Here is a 14,623-nt window from a genome sequence, read left to right as displayed (position 1 = left end):
TCAGTTGCGGGGTGGGCATCTGGGAGGCTCTGAAGGAGAGTTTCTCTCAAGGACCCCAGTAACTCTCTCCAGGGCCTCCCCCCTAAGGGCCTGCACCTTGCTCCAATATCCCTTTCCCAGCACAACCCCTCCTTTCCCCCCCTTCCTTGAACTCTGAATAAAGACACCTGTTTGGATTTTAGCAGAACAAACTTTGTATTTATCTCTCATTTAAAATAGCTGGGGAAGGGGAGGGGGGCTCAGAACCTGCAGGGGGAGCAGAATTCAGGGCTGGGACTGGTGTGAGGGGCGGCTGGAAGTGCCACCTTGGGCGTGGGCACCTCGGCAAACTTGAAGTTGTGTGGGTTCTGGGATCACAGTGGGGTGGGTGGGTGTTGGAGTGGGGTCAAGGATGGCAGGGGGAGGAGCCAGGGGCATCACTTGGGGACAGAGCAGAGGCATCTCTTGGGAGAAGGGGAAGGGAGAATGGGCAAAGCAGGGGGGCAGGAGGGTGGAAGGCAGGAGCAGCGACAGCAGCCAGGTGTGACATCATTTCCCGCATGATTGTACACGTTATCACCCTGCCGCACAAGCTGGTCTCACATGCAGGTCCGCCACTCTGCATCCTCCCAGACCTTCTGTCCCAGGGTCTGATGCATGTCATGCAGGATGCCCACATGCTGCCTCATCAGGTCTTCCTGGACCCTGAAGCACTTTCGGGTCCCCCAGGGTCGGGCAGCTGGCTCGGATGGCGTGTCTCGCCCCTCAGTCACAGCAGGTTCAGCTGTAGAGAATAAAAAGAGGGAGAGGCGGTCAGTCATCCATGCAGACACTGTCCCTGAGGCTGTACCCTCCTCTTCGGGCAGCGATCAACAGTCCTCGGCCCAGAGGAGGGGGATGTCCTGGGAGCAAGGCTGTGTGTGGCCTGCACAGCAGACCCTGCCTCACAGGGACCCCGAGGTGCCCAGGGAACCATGTTGCCCACTTCCCCCACCCCATGGACAAGCAGGCAAGGGAAGTATCCAGCCACAGTGGCTGCCCATGGGCAGCAGAGGAGCCAGGAGCAGCCTGTCCTTTCCTGGGGCCCACACACACACCAGCGCCTCACAGCACTTTCTGCTGGAGTGGGTGATGCCTGGCACGTGCAGGCATGCCTGTGTGCTGTGTGCGGCATGCCGCGGTGTGTCTGGGGTTGTGCCTGCGCCCTTGTGGATAGTCTGCTTCCAACTGTGGCAGATGGTGGGAGGGCATCCTCCCCCAGGGCTAAACATGTGTGTGGCCTCTCCTGAGCCTGGGAGCAGGAGCCTGGGAGTACTCAGGGGCTGCCTGCTGAGTCCATGGTGCACAATAAAGCTGCATGTGATTCTATGTGCACGGACTGCAGCATGATGTCCAGCCCAAGCAGGCTGAGTGACACTCACAACCCATCCCTTCTGCACCCATCTCCCCTATTGTGTGTGGAAAACTGAGAGCACTCACCTGAAGAGCCCTCCCAGACGTCAGACGATGCCTGCGACACATCCAGGCTCATGGGTACCAGCTCCAAAGACAGCGTGGCTATGGTCGCTGTGTCATCCTCCTCCTCCTCCTGTCCTTGCTGTCCCTTGCCCTCCTCCTCCTTCGCAACCTCTGGCCATGGAGGACGGGCGTCTCAAGCCAGAATCGATGATCACTCCCCACCCAAGATCTGGTGCAGCTCGTTGAAGTAGGGGCAGTTGTGGAGTCCTGCCCCGGAGCATGAGCTGTGCTCGCTGGCCCTTGCATAGCCCTGGTGGAGCTCCTTCATCTTACTCCGAACCTGTTCTAAGGTCTGGGGTGTGTGTCCCCGCTCGTCCAGGGCCTCGGCCATCTGGCCATAAATGTCCGTGTTGCGGCATTTGGAGTGGAGATCTTGTAGGATCTCCTCCCACCTCATAGCTCAAGGAGGGACAGGATCTCCACTCCAGTCCAGGAAGATGCCTGCTGCTTGGCACCCCCTGGTGGGTCCTGGAAGCCCTGGTTGTGCTCCCTGCGAAGGCCAGAGAGATATCGGGGAGCTTGTGGCTGTACCATGGGTCAGAAGGCCAGTGGCAGGGAGAGCTGTGTGGTCAGGGTGCTGCTCCAGAGCCAGCTTCCTGCCACAAGGTTTGTCCAGGATCCCTTCAGCTTTAAGAGCTGCCAGGAGACTGGAAATATAGAGCTGTGATTAGTAGGGACAGAATGTCCACCAGAGCACCTGTGTTATTTCCTGGAGGCTTCTTCTTTTGAAAGAAAACCCTCTTCCCCGTCCTCACACACCTTTTTCCGAAAGAGCTCTTTTGGAAAAGGCATTCTTCCTCGTAGAAAGAGGTTTACCACCATCAAAAAAACCCATCCGTTCTCTCAACTTTTTATCAAACGAACATGATTATAGTGTGGATGTAAGTGAACTTTTTTTTTGAAAAACAGCAGTTTTTCAAAAAAAACCAAACCAAAACAATACAAAACAAAAACTGCAGTAGACATGGTGCTACAGGCCATTGTTGGTTTTTTAAGTTTTTAAAAAAAAATTAGCATAGCATTGAGAAATGCCACCTACAGGATGATAAGGTAAGTGAGTTCTAAAGAACGAGTGGACAAAAGGATAGCAGCAGTATGACAAATCTACAAGGAAAGAACAAGAACTGGGTAAGTGGTAGGGCAGATTAGGTAGCATAGGCCTTGTCTTTGTTAGGAAAAAGACATTTTGAACACGTTAGCTAATACGTGTAAACATCCTTGTGCAGTCAAGCCAAGTTGTACATTTGACATGTATTTGCTGTCAAAGTAAACTTCAGGGGGAACTTATGATTTAGCTTGATCAGTTAATATGTGATGACACTACAATTTGCCTGTCCTACACAAGTATGGCAGCTAACATGTTAAAATTATATCCTTTTCCTTGTATAGGCTTGGCCTAAGAATCCAGTCCTATGAAGTATGAGTTGGACCTCCCTGGTCCAGCACCTTGGAGACCTGAACTGTCCAGGACCCTCAAGTTTGCCAGACCACGGGAGGTCAATGCTGTCCTGCTGGCTGCCCTGCTCCCGGGCTCCTCTCCTTGCAGCTCCCTGTCCTGCCACTGGCCCCCCCTAACACTGGCCCAGCACAGCTCCCCACCCTGCTACCGACCCACTGCCTGGGGTCCCCAGCTGACTGCTTGGCTGTTGCTGGCCCTGCTACCACAGGGTGTTCCCAGGGTTCCTAGCCATAGGCAGCCCCACTGCAGACAGAGGTTCCTCAGCTGGGGCCTGTACTCCCTGGTTATCTGGCTTCATTAACGCTGCGGGTTACCTTGTTGGGGCAGGAACTCCCAGGCTGCTACCTGACCCCTATAATACTGGGAATTCCCTGGCCAGGGAGGGGGCTCCCCAAATGCCACCAGTCCCTGCTGATGCCAGGGTTCCCTGGCAAGGGTGGGGGCTCCCCAGATACCACCTGGCTCAGCTGGGGTTCCTCATCCCCTGCATTGCTCTTGCCTCCTCCAAGGCTCTTTGGTCCAGCAACATCTGTGGCCCTACGGGTATGTCTACACTACAGCACTAATTCGAACTAACTTAATTCGAATTAGTTAATTCGAACTAAGCTAATTCGAACTAGTGCATCTAGACCATAAAACTAGTTCGAATTAGCATTTTGCTAATTCGAACTTGCATGTCCACATTGAGTGGACCCTGAACCAGGGTTAAGGATGGCCGGAAGCAGTGCCGGCAGAGCATCAGGTTAGGACTCAGGAATGTCTCAGGCTAGCCGAGGGCTGTGCTTAAAGGGACCCAACCCCCACCCCGGACAGACAGTTCTCAGGGGTTTCCCGCTTGCTTGTCTAACTCGATGAGGGACAGCAAAGCAGTCCTGGCTTGGAGTGCCCTGAGTGCCCACGCTCGGCACATCACAGCACTCGGCCATCAGCCCGGCTGCACTTGCTGCAGGCTGCCATCCAGGGAGGGGGATCAATCGGGGGGCTGCAGGAGAGCTTCCACCCTGAGGAGCCCACAGAGCCACCCCAGTCCTCCCCATCGGGGGCTCGTACCCCATTCCTCCCTCACCTCCTTCCACTTACCCCTCCCTAGCCACCCTTCCTGATGTACAAAATAAAGGACACGTGTGTTCAAAAATACAAACTCTCTTTATTGAACAAAACTCGGGGAGACTGGGAAAAGGAGGTGGGAGAGGGGAAGAGAGAGGGTGGGAGAGGGGAGGGCAACTAAAATGATCAGGGGTTTGGAACAGGTCCCATTTGAAGAGAGGCTAAAGAGACTGGGACTTTTCAGCTTAGAAAAGAGTAGACTGAGGGGGGATATGATAGAGGTCTATAAAAGCATGAGTGGTGTGGAGAGGGTGCATACAGAAAAGTTCTTCATTAGTTCCCATAATAGAAGGACTAGAGGACACCAAATGAAATGAATGGGTAGCAGGCTTCAAACTAATAAGAGAAAGTTCTTCTTCACAAAGCAAATAGTCAAGCTGTGGAACTCCTTGCTGCAGGAGGCTGTGAAGGCTAGAACTATAACAGAATTTAAAGAGAAGTGAGATAAAGTCATGGAGGTTGGGTCCATGGACTGCTATTAGCCAGGGGGTAGAAATGGTGTCCCTGGTCTCTGTTTGTGGAAGGCTGGAGATGGATGGCACGAGACAAGTGGCTTGGTCATTGTTTCGGTCCATCCCCTCCAGAGTACCTAGTGTTGGCCTCTGTCGGCAGACAGGCTATTGGGCTAGATGGACCTTTGGTCTGACCCAGTACGGCCATTGTAAGCTCAGGGCTCAGGGTCTGGGGTCTCACTGGACCACCTTGATTTTCATGCAAACCTGCTCCTAGGTGGCCAGGCTGGCAGCTCTCCTGCCCTAGACGGCCACTTTCCTGTGCCTACTGCGGACGTCATGGATGAGGTCCACAATCTCCGCACTAGACCAGGTTGGCGCCTGCCTCTTGCGGACCTGGGCAGGCTCCCAGGAGCCGCCAGCCTGGTCCCGGGAAGAGGGGGAGGGCTGGGGGGCATCTGGTGGGTGGCTCGATTCGTGCCAGGTGCAGGGTCTGCTGGCTGGGTGCTGGTAGGCTTGCATCTGGCACGGGCACCGTAGCCAACCCGTGCCCCTTTAAGGGGTCCGGGGCCGGGAGGGGGGCAGATGAGTTTCCCTGGTTTTGGCCAGAGTGGCCACCAGGGAAACCTGGGGAGGGCTAGCCTCCCACTAGTTCGAATTAAGGGGCTACACACCCCTTAATTCGAACTAGCTAGTTCGAACTAGGCTTAATCCTCGTAAAATGAGGTTTTCCTAGTTTGAACTAAGTGCTCCGCTAGTTCGAATTAAGTTCGAACTAACGGAGCGCTAGTGTAGCGCCTATGAAAGTTAATTCGAACTAACGTCCGTTAGTTAGAATTAACTTTGTAGTGTAGACATACCCGAATTGACTGGACTGAGGAGGTCCTCAGCACTCTGTGTCCCCCTGTAGGATGGAAAGAGAGAGGGCTGATAGGGATCAGCTCTGAATACAGTCACTTTATTTCTCTCCTACTGTTAGCATGAATGAGAAATGCCAGTGTAAAGAATTCTCATTTAGATGGAAATCAGTTTCTTTCTAAAAACAAGATAGCCCCACCAAAATGCTTCCCATGTAATGGAGATAGCTATCTAGCAGTAATTGCTTTAGATCAGACACAACAATGAATTGACAAAGAAGTTGGCAGAGCAGTTAACATTAAATTAACAGTGAGGAAAGGGGGCTAAAAATAACTTTAATTTTATGAGATACAAGGTGGGTAGCATAATATCTCCTTGACCAACATCTGTTGATGAAAGAGACAGTCTTTCAAGCTACACAGAACTTTCCTTCAGATCTGAGAAATGTAATCAGAGTGTTAGAGCTAAATAAAAGGTGGGATAAATGGTTAAACATCAGGGCTGTAAACCTCATTTCACGAGGCATAAGGGAGCAGCCTCATTTCACGAGGCATAAGGGAGCAGTCGACAAAGGCTTCCCCTGTCAACCGAGCCGCATCTTGACTGCCACACGGTGCCGACAATCAGCTGAGCCAGCACAGCGCGGCGGCCATTTTTATTTTAATAAATCCAGGGATATTTAAATCCCCGCTTCATTGACTATGTCAGTTGCCTATTTTACATGCCTCTGTTGGCAGAGGCATGCAGTTTAGACATACCCCTCCAGTCATAGGACAAAGGAGGGTTAAGTGGGTTACACACTGTTGCAATGAGGGATAAAACCAGTGTCTCTTGTTGAGTCCATGTTTTTTAGTGTCTGGCAAAGATATGAATTTAAGTTCCCAGGCTTGTTCTTCAAAGGCCTTATTCAAGGTTGCCTTTGAGGTTGAGGGCTGAGAAGACAAATATGGAGTGATCATTCTGTGAAAAGTGTTCACCACCGGTTACAGAGGGGCTTTGTTTTTTATCATTTTCCTGTGTAAGTCCATTTGAGAGCCTAGTGATTGGTTTCACCAACACAGTTCCTGTTGGGACATTTGATTCACTAGGTGAGATAAACCACATGCTGTGGTTGGCATGTATAGGACACAGGAATCTTGACAGGTGCTTCATTCTATAAAGTTTGCTTTTTGTAATACTTGAAGAATGCTCTTTAATGCTGGTGAATTAGGCAAAGCTGAAAAACCTCACCATTAATTAAAGTAATGGATTTTTGGTATCCAGACGATCTTGCTATATACATTAAAATGAAAATGAAAATCCAATATCTACCCTCAGCTATAGAGTATCCCTGAAGGGGCAGGAGCAAGGAATCATCTACCCAAGATATAGCATTACTCAGCCTCAGACTACATTTCTCATGAAATACCGTGGCGAGGGAGTCCTAGGATGCACATCCATGGCTTAGAGAGAGGGGAGACAGTACATCATGGAAGATATGGTCTGGCTAGGGAGCTTGGTCTACTGATGGGTATGGGACTATGAGGCACCTGACCAACATCCTATTTAAGATACTCTCAATGCATTTCAAATAAAAATTGAGGGGGTTTTAGGCAAAAGCTTTCAGGTTTTGATTTTTTTCACCAACAGCCAACATTTTCTGTGGAAAAACAATCCGTTTTCTGACAAGCTTTATCATCATCATAGACTCTCAATATATTATTGTTCAGGTGTCAGAAAATCTCAGATCTTTCTTACATCATTTCCATCCAACTTTGCTATCTTGAGTGAAACTTTTCAGAAGTCTTTAAAGAAAGCCTTGAAAAATAGGAAATAGAGGTAATTATTTTAGTGGTAAAGAAATCCACATATTGAAAAATGGACTCTCACTAAGCCTGAGAGGAAAGCAAAGATATGCTTGGAAGTGCTTGTTTGCAAAACGTTTAGCAGAGCCTTAAAATAAATTTCCCTTGTTCGCCCTACTATTAATATTTAGGGAGTGTAATCATACAAAAGTTTTTTAAACTGTCATTCAGATTACCCTATCACTTAAAACAGATGAAAGCAAGGTAAAATTTAACCAGCTGTTGCTACATGACACTAGCATTTGCACATGAATCAGTTTGCTTTACCCTACTTTGATATGAAAACACTGACTAAAAAGAGTGTCATTATGGAAACAGTTGAGGAAAAGGGAGTGAAATCATCTCACTTTTTCTTTTTGTTTTATTATTACCACTTTTAAATAAGTATCAGTTCACAAATCTCCTTCAAATTGCAAATATATAGTCAGTACCTGAACAGTACACAATATCCAGCAATAATGACTGAAAAAACACTTTTTGTTTGTATCCTGTTATTTGAGCTTCTGTAATAGTAAGCTTGTTTTATATTGCATATGTGAATATGAAAGTGCTTATGATTCCCATTTGAATGTATTAAAGAAATGCAGGTGTGTATAACACTTACAGGTACTATCTCTAGTCTATTTTAAAACACTACTATTAGAGGATTTGATGGTATAGGCCAAATAACTCAGTTATCCAATTTTAACTTTACCTCTACGTGTCTATGAAACAAAATACAGGACTATGTAGCACTTTAAAGACTAATAAGATGGTTTATTAGACGATGAGCTTTCGTGGGCCAGACCTACTTCCTCAGATCAAATACTGGAAGAAAATAGTCACAACCATATATACCAAAGGATACAATAAAAAAAAAAGTGAACACATATGAAAAGGACAAATCATGTGATCCCAAAGGATACAATTAAAAAAAAAAAGTGAACACATATGAAAAGGACAAATCATGTGATTTGTCCTTTTCATATGTGTTCACTGTTTTTTTTTTTAATTGTATCCTTTGGTATATATGGTTGTGACTATTTTCTTCCACTATTTGTTCTGAGGAAGTGGGTCTGGCCCACAAAAGCTCATCATCTAATAAACCATCTTGTTAGTCTTTAAAGTGCTACATTGTCCTGTATTTTGTTTCAGCTACACCAGACTAACACGGCTACATTTCTATCACTATTCTACATGTCTATGAATCCTAATATTTTTAGGAAGCCCAATGTCTTTTTAAAATTCAAAGTATGAAGTAGAAATGAGATGAGGAAGTCATGTTTTTGGTTGTCTTTTGGAAAAAATCAAAGCCAGGATGTGGCTTACTTTGGAATTCCTTTGGATGTGGCCCATCAAAGTTTGAAGGGAAAGGGGGTGATGGTGTTCTGACCTGAACTGGAACTTAATATGAGTTATAGCATCATTCTGGGTCATAATGTGCCATTGATTAGGAATCAGAGCATTTTGTTGAAAACCACAAGCTCCTCTAGTTCAAAACAGATGGGTGAAAGGGCTCCATAGAATGTATCTGATCAACATGTAATTGGGAGGAATCGTGTGAGTGCTGCAGGATAATTTTTTATGTGGCATTGTAGTAAGCTCTAACTCTGCATTTTCATGATGGGATCAGTTGTGAGGTATTTTGTTTTCTCTTTAAAGAGGCACAGTCCTTTACACTGTCTGCCTGAAAAAGATTCTGATTAGGTAAGAAATTAATAGAGGGAGAAGTATTAAATAAGAGGTGCTTGTTAGTTATTCGTCACAGGTCTAGGCACGTAGAAGAATTCTTCCCAGCATAGCAGATAATGGAGCATGTGCTCCTGGATCAAAGCGGTAATGCACTATGGCTGGAAAAGTATGAGGAAAATGAAAGAACCTGTCATGTAAGCTGATTAGTTATCCTAAAACAATGAAAACAAGAAAATATGCACCTGCCATGCCCTTTGTCCTCACTGAAGTTTCATTCCAGCAGTTATCACAAGCACTTCCAGGCCTTACAGTAACTATGACTCAGGTATGAAAGGATATTTTTAATGTCTAGACACTTATGTTTAAAGGAAATATTTTCCTGGGGTTTAACCTTTTAATATCAAGTTGTTGTGAAAGATCATTTATGTTTGATTTAAAAATATGAAGGCTGTCAGAGTGGTAAATTAACTATAGTCAAGGAGGTGATTAAAATCAAGGGATGTTGTCATCACACAGCAACGGCTCTTCTCTTTGCTCTGTATTTTCCAGGGTAAGGGATATAGACATTTGGGAGAAGAGGGTGCAGAGAGAGAGAAATATCTTTCACAGAAGAACCAATGAATATACATAAACCACCATTAACAGGCTACATGAAATATGCAGGGCTCTTTTTCTGCAGATGAAATCATGTCTATATTTATCCACATATTTTAGTCTTTTAAAATTTTCTGGTTTACTCTGTGCTCATAAAAGGTGCAAGATGAACAGCACAAGAACATGAAGTCCTCTGTTTCTCTGTGAAAAAGAGTAAGCAGCATGGCCCTGGTCTCCTTTTATTTTATAATGGCTTGGCATTGCTGTTACCCCACGGAGTTCATTGTGTTACCCCTGATTTACAACAATAAAAGTGAAAGCAGATTCAAGTGCCTCTCCTCTATATCAGTAGTCACCAACCGGCTGATCATAATTCAACTGGTCAATTCTGGGGAGTGTCTTGGGTTGCCCATAAATTCAGAAAGTGATATTGGGCACTAAAAGATTGGAGATCACTGCTCTGTATTATAGCAGCAATGTACCGCCAGCCTGACTGGGATGCTGGTAATCCCAATCTTTATAACCCCATTCTGTCCTTGGATTCCCTGCTAAGACCTCCATTTGGTTCCACTGTGCTCACAGCTTTGTCATCTAGATGTTTGCCCCCACCAAACAAAGGACTTGAGACTAGGAAAAGTCGATAAATCGCAGTTAACTGACACAAATAACTAAAAAAAATTAATTGTGATTAATCACAGTTTTAATTGCACTGTTAAACAATAGAATACTTATTGAAATGTATTAAATATTTTGGGTTTTCTTTTCAAATATATTGATTTCAATTACAAGCCAGAATACAAAGTGTACACTGCTCACTTTTTGTCATTATTTCTCAATACAAATGTTCTGTGTAAAAATGGTAAACAAAGAAAATAGTATTTTTCAGTTCACCTCATAAAAGTAGTGCAGTGCAATCTCTATTGTGAAAATGCAATTTATAAATGTAGATTTTTTTTTCATGACATAGCTGCATTCAAAACCAAAATGATGTAAAGCTTTTGTGCAGTGGAGTATCCTCTGTCCGGTAGGCCAGATGATTTATCACTTAATTTAATCTGGCCCACAGCTGGAAATTCCCCATCCCTGCCCAGGGGGGCAGTTAGAGCCTGAGACTTCATAGTGTCCAGGGCCCCAGGAACAAGGCAGGGAAGGAAACATTGCCTTTGACTTGGTTCTGGCACCTTATGGCAAGTCTGGGTTCATGAGAGAGTCCCTATTCTGGCTGTTACCACTGTCACTGCCCTGAGTGCCCAGCCAGACACTCCATTATTGATTTTCCTCCATTAGCCTCTTCCTCCTGGCCCCAGTGGCCAGTCAAGATGCAACTGACAGGGCAGGTGGAGTGTGGGCCCTGCTGAATCCAGGGTTTGGTCCACAGCTTGCCTTGTAGGGGACGATCAACTCTCTGGTCAGAGGATCGTCTGGGAAGACCTAGGGAGTGGTCTGATGACAGCAAAGGCGAAGATAGTTTTGAGGTTTCGTCAGCCATGCCCAGGCGTCAGTTATTGTTTGAAAAATGGAATGGTCTTACCACTAATGGTGCTCTAGCTATGGTAGGATCTCAGAAAGGATTAGTTGCCTTATTCAAGAAAGAAATGGATCACTTTAGCCTTGATCCAAATAAGTTGATTGTGTGCCGTTGCATCATTCATCAAGGGAATCTATGTGCGCAGTCCATGTGACTGAACATAATGTCGATAGCAATATCTATCAGTAACTTTATTAAAATAGAAGATTAAACAGCTGCCAGTTTAAAGAGCTATTGAAAGACCTTGATTCAGAGTATAGTGATGTAGTTTATCCTTATGAAGGGTGGTGGCTGGGCTGAGGATGTCTGCTGAGGTAGTTTTATGAACTGAGGGATGAAGTGAAACTTTTCATGGAGATGAAGGGAAAACCTGTGGCTGAACTGAGTGTGGCTGTGTGACCTGACATTCAGTACAGGCAGTCCCCGGGTTACGTACAAGATAGGGACTGTAGGTTTGTTCTTAAGTTGAATTTGTATGTAAGTCGGAACTGGTACATATTGTAGGGGAAACTCTAGCCAAACATTTCTCCAGAGCTCAGTTTTATTCTCCCACACCTCACTTCCCTCAGTCCTTTATTCTCAAGTTGAGGTGTCTGCTGAGAAAATCTGCTCCGCGTCTCCCTAGTCTGCTGGGGGGGGGGGGGGGCGCTAGCTTCGCGTCTCCCTGGTCTGCTGGGGGGAAGCAGCTAGTGCGAGGTTGCTTCACCCCGTTTGTAAGTAGGGATCCGATGTAAGTCGGATCCATGTAACCCGGGGACTGCCTGTACTTGTCACAGTTCAGTGTCAAACTGCAAAGGTCTATCATCTTCTTACTTCCCTTCTTTCAAACATAAAATCATTTGAAGCTACGTAAAAGCTGTGGCAAATGCAACTGGAAAAGTGCAACCTAGTGCACAAAACCCCTCATCATCAGTAGAGCATTCTAGAGAGTATAGTAATACATTTCAGAAATGTTGTCAACAACTTCAAAACTGGAAAGTGAAGGAACTGGAATTAAACATTTCTGCCACACTGCTCATGTGGAAGTAGTCGATGTACCTGAAAACTTTCAATAGGAAGTCACAGAACTGCAAAGCAACGGAAAGTTATGGCTAAACACAACAACCTGATTCTTCTGGAATTCTGCAGACTCTGGGTAGGTGCCAATGAATTTCTGAACTGGAGGAGACATGCTCTGGAAATAGCATTGCTATTTGGTATGATATACTGTTGTGAGGAGTTGTTTTCAAATAGTCACCTGTATGCCAGATTAACAGACATGAATTTGGAAAACCAAGATATTGAGAATAGCAATATCTTCAGTGTCAGCAGATATAACAATGCTCATCAAGGAAAAACTATGTAGCACTTTAAAGACTAACAAGATGGTTTAATAGGTGATGGGCTTTCGTGAGCCAGACCCTCTTCCTCAGATCATATTCTGAAAGAGAATTGGCATGACCATATATACCAAAGGAATACAAGGAAAAAAGTGAACACTTTTTTTATTAAACTGACAAATCAGATTTAGAACAGAAGGTGGGGAGAGGGAGAAGAAGAGGGAGAGAGAGGGAGGGAATAGCTGTTTATAAGTCAATGAATGTCTAATCAGGGGTGTCTGTAATTTGGTGTTAAAGTCTCTTTGAAGTAAGATGCATGTAATAAGGTCGTTAAGACTATGTCCAGGTAGGTTGAAATGCAAACTGACAGGTTTTTCCAGTTACAGAGAGAAACTTCAGAACTTTCATTCATGCTTAAATTTGACACTTTATGAATGGGCCTTAACAAAGATGCTAATTATGTTACACATTATAAAGACAGCTTCCCCACTTATCACCCCTGATTAGCTATTCGTTGACTTATAAACAGCTATTCCCTCCCTTCCTCTCCCTCACCCCACCTTCTGTTCTAAACCTGATTTGTCAGTTTCATTATGTGTTCATTTTTTTCCTTGTATTCCTTTGATATATATGGTCATGCCCAGGGCTCGAAAAACTGCAGGAAGAGCTACTCGCCAGCCCTGCACTGCACATGCGCCAGACCGGTACTGCGCATGCACACAGAGCCGGTGAATGGGGGGCATGGAACGACCGGCTGAAATCTACTTGCCATTGGTGAGTAGAAGCAGCGGTTTGTCGAGCCCCGGTCATGCCAATTCTCTTTCAGAAGATGATCTGAGGAAATTGGTCTGACCCACTAAAGCTCATCACCTATTAAACCATCTTGTTAGTCTTTAAAGTGCTACATTGTTTTTCCTTTTGTTTTAGCAAGATCAGACTAACATGGCTACCTCTCTACTACCATGAAGAAAAAGCAGCCTCAGCCATCACACTAAAAAGCAGGTGAAATGAACATTTTATATTTTTCTTTCTGCAAAGAAAAAATTCTGAGAGGGACGAGGTATGGAGCATGCTTCCAGAAGTCTTCAAAGAGCAACAGTCCAATGGAAAAACTACAGAACACAAAACACCATGGAAGAAAATCAACCTTCTACTGGTGGCATTAGATTCGGGTGATGAAAATAAACATGGGTTGGTCCACATTGTTTTGGATTTTTATCAAACAGAAACTGTTATTAACATGGACACCTATCTTCTGGAATGATGGGTTTTTTGCATGAAAGAACTAATGAATCTTCAGTGTACATGGAATATAAATATCTTGCAGCGTCGGCTACAACAGTACCATGTGAACATTTGTTCTCACTTTCAGGTAACAGTGTGAACAAGAAGCAGGCAGCATTATCTCCTGCAAATGTAAGCAACTATGTTCATCTCAGCAATTGGCTGAACAAGAAGTAGGAATGGATTTGTTGGCTCTGAAGTTTTATGTTGTTTTATTTCTGACAATGCATTTTTTTGTACATCATATTACATTTGTAAAATTCAACTTTCATGGAAGAAATTGCACTATAGTACTTGTAATAGGGAAACTGAAAACCCTGTTTCTTTTGTTTTTACAGTGCAAGTATTTGTAATAAAAATAAATATAAAGTGAGCATTGTGCACTTTGCATTCTGCATCATCATTGAAATTAATATATTTGAATATGTCAAAAAATCCAAAAAAGTTTAGAAAATTATTATTAACAGTGTGATGTGTGATTGTGATTATATTTTAAAATGTGATTAATTGTGAATACCTTTTTAATTGCTTGATAGCCATGAGACCAAAAATAGATTCCTCAGAGGTCAATGAACATGAGTCAGATGGTAAAAACTTTCAGTTACGTATTCTGAAAGTATAATTGGTGATCTAGAGATAGCTGTGTGATGTGGGTCTCCAGCCAGCTAGCATATGTGCCAGGAGGGGCGCATGCAGCAGCAAATTATAGTAGACCAGGAGGACGTGTGACAAGCTAATTTGCCTTTCCTGTCAAGGTTCCATACAAGCCAACGCTGGGGTTCAAGCACCCATAGAAAAAAATAGAGGGTGCTGAGCACCCACTGGACACAGTGGTTTCAGCCCCAGGGCTGGCTGCTGATCAGCTATTTAGAAAGCAGGAGGCACTCGGGATGTGGCATGAAAGGAGAAGGAAGGGGAGGAGGTGGAGGGAGGGTGGGGCAGAGGAGGAGTAGTGGTGTTGGAAGAGGTAGAGAAAAGGCAGGGCCTTGGGATTGGTTTGGGGTGGGGCC

This window comes from Pelodiscus sinensis, chromosome 1 (assembly GCF_052426305.1).
Source record: "Pelodiscus sinensis isolate ZL-2025 chromosome 1, ASM5242630v1, whole genome shotgun sequence".
Lineage (NCBI taxonomy): Eukaryota > Metazoa > Chordata > Testudines > Trionychidae > Pelodiscus > Pelodiscus sinensis.
The sequence above is the reverse complement of the archived record's forward strand: the minus strand, read 5'-3'. Positions refer to the sequence as shown.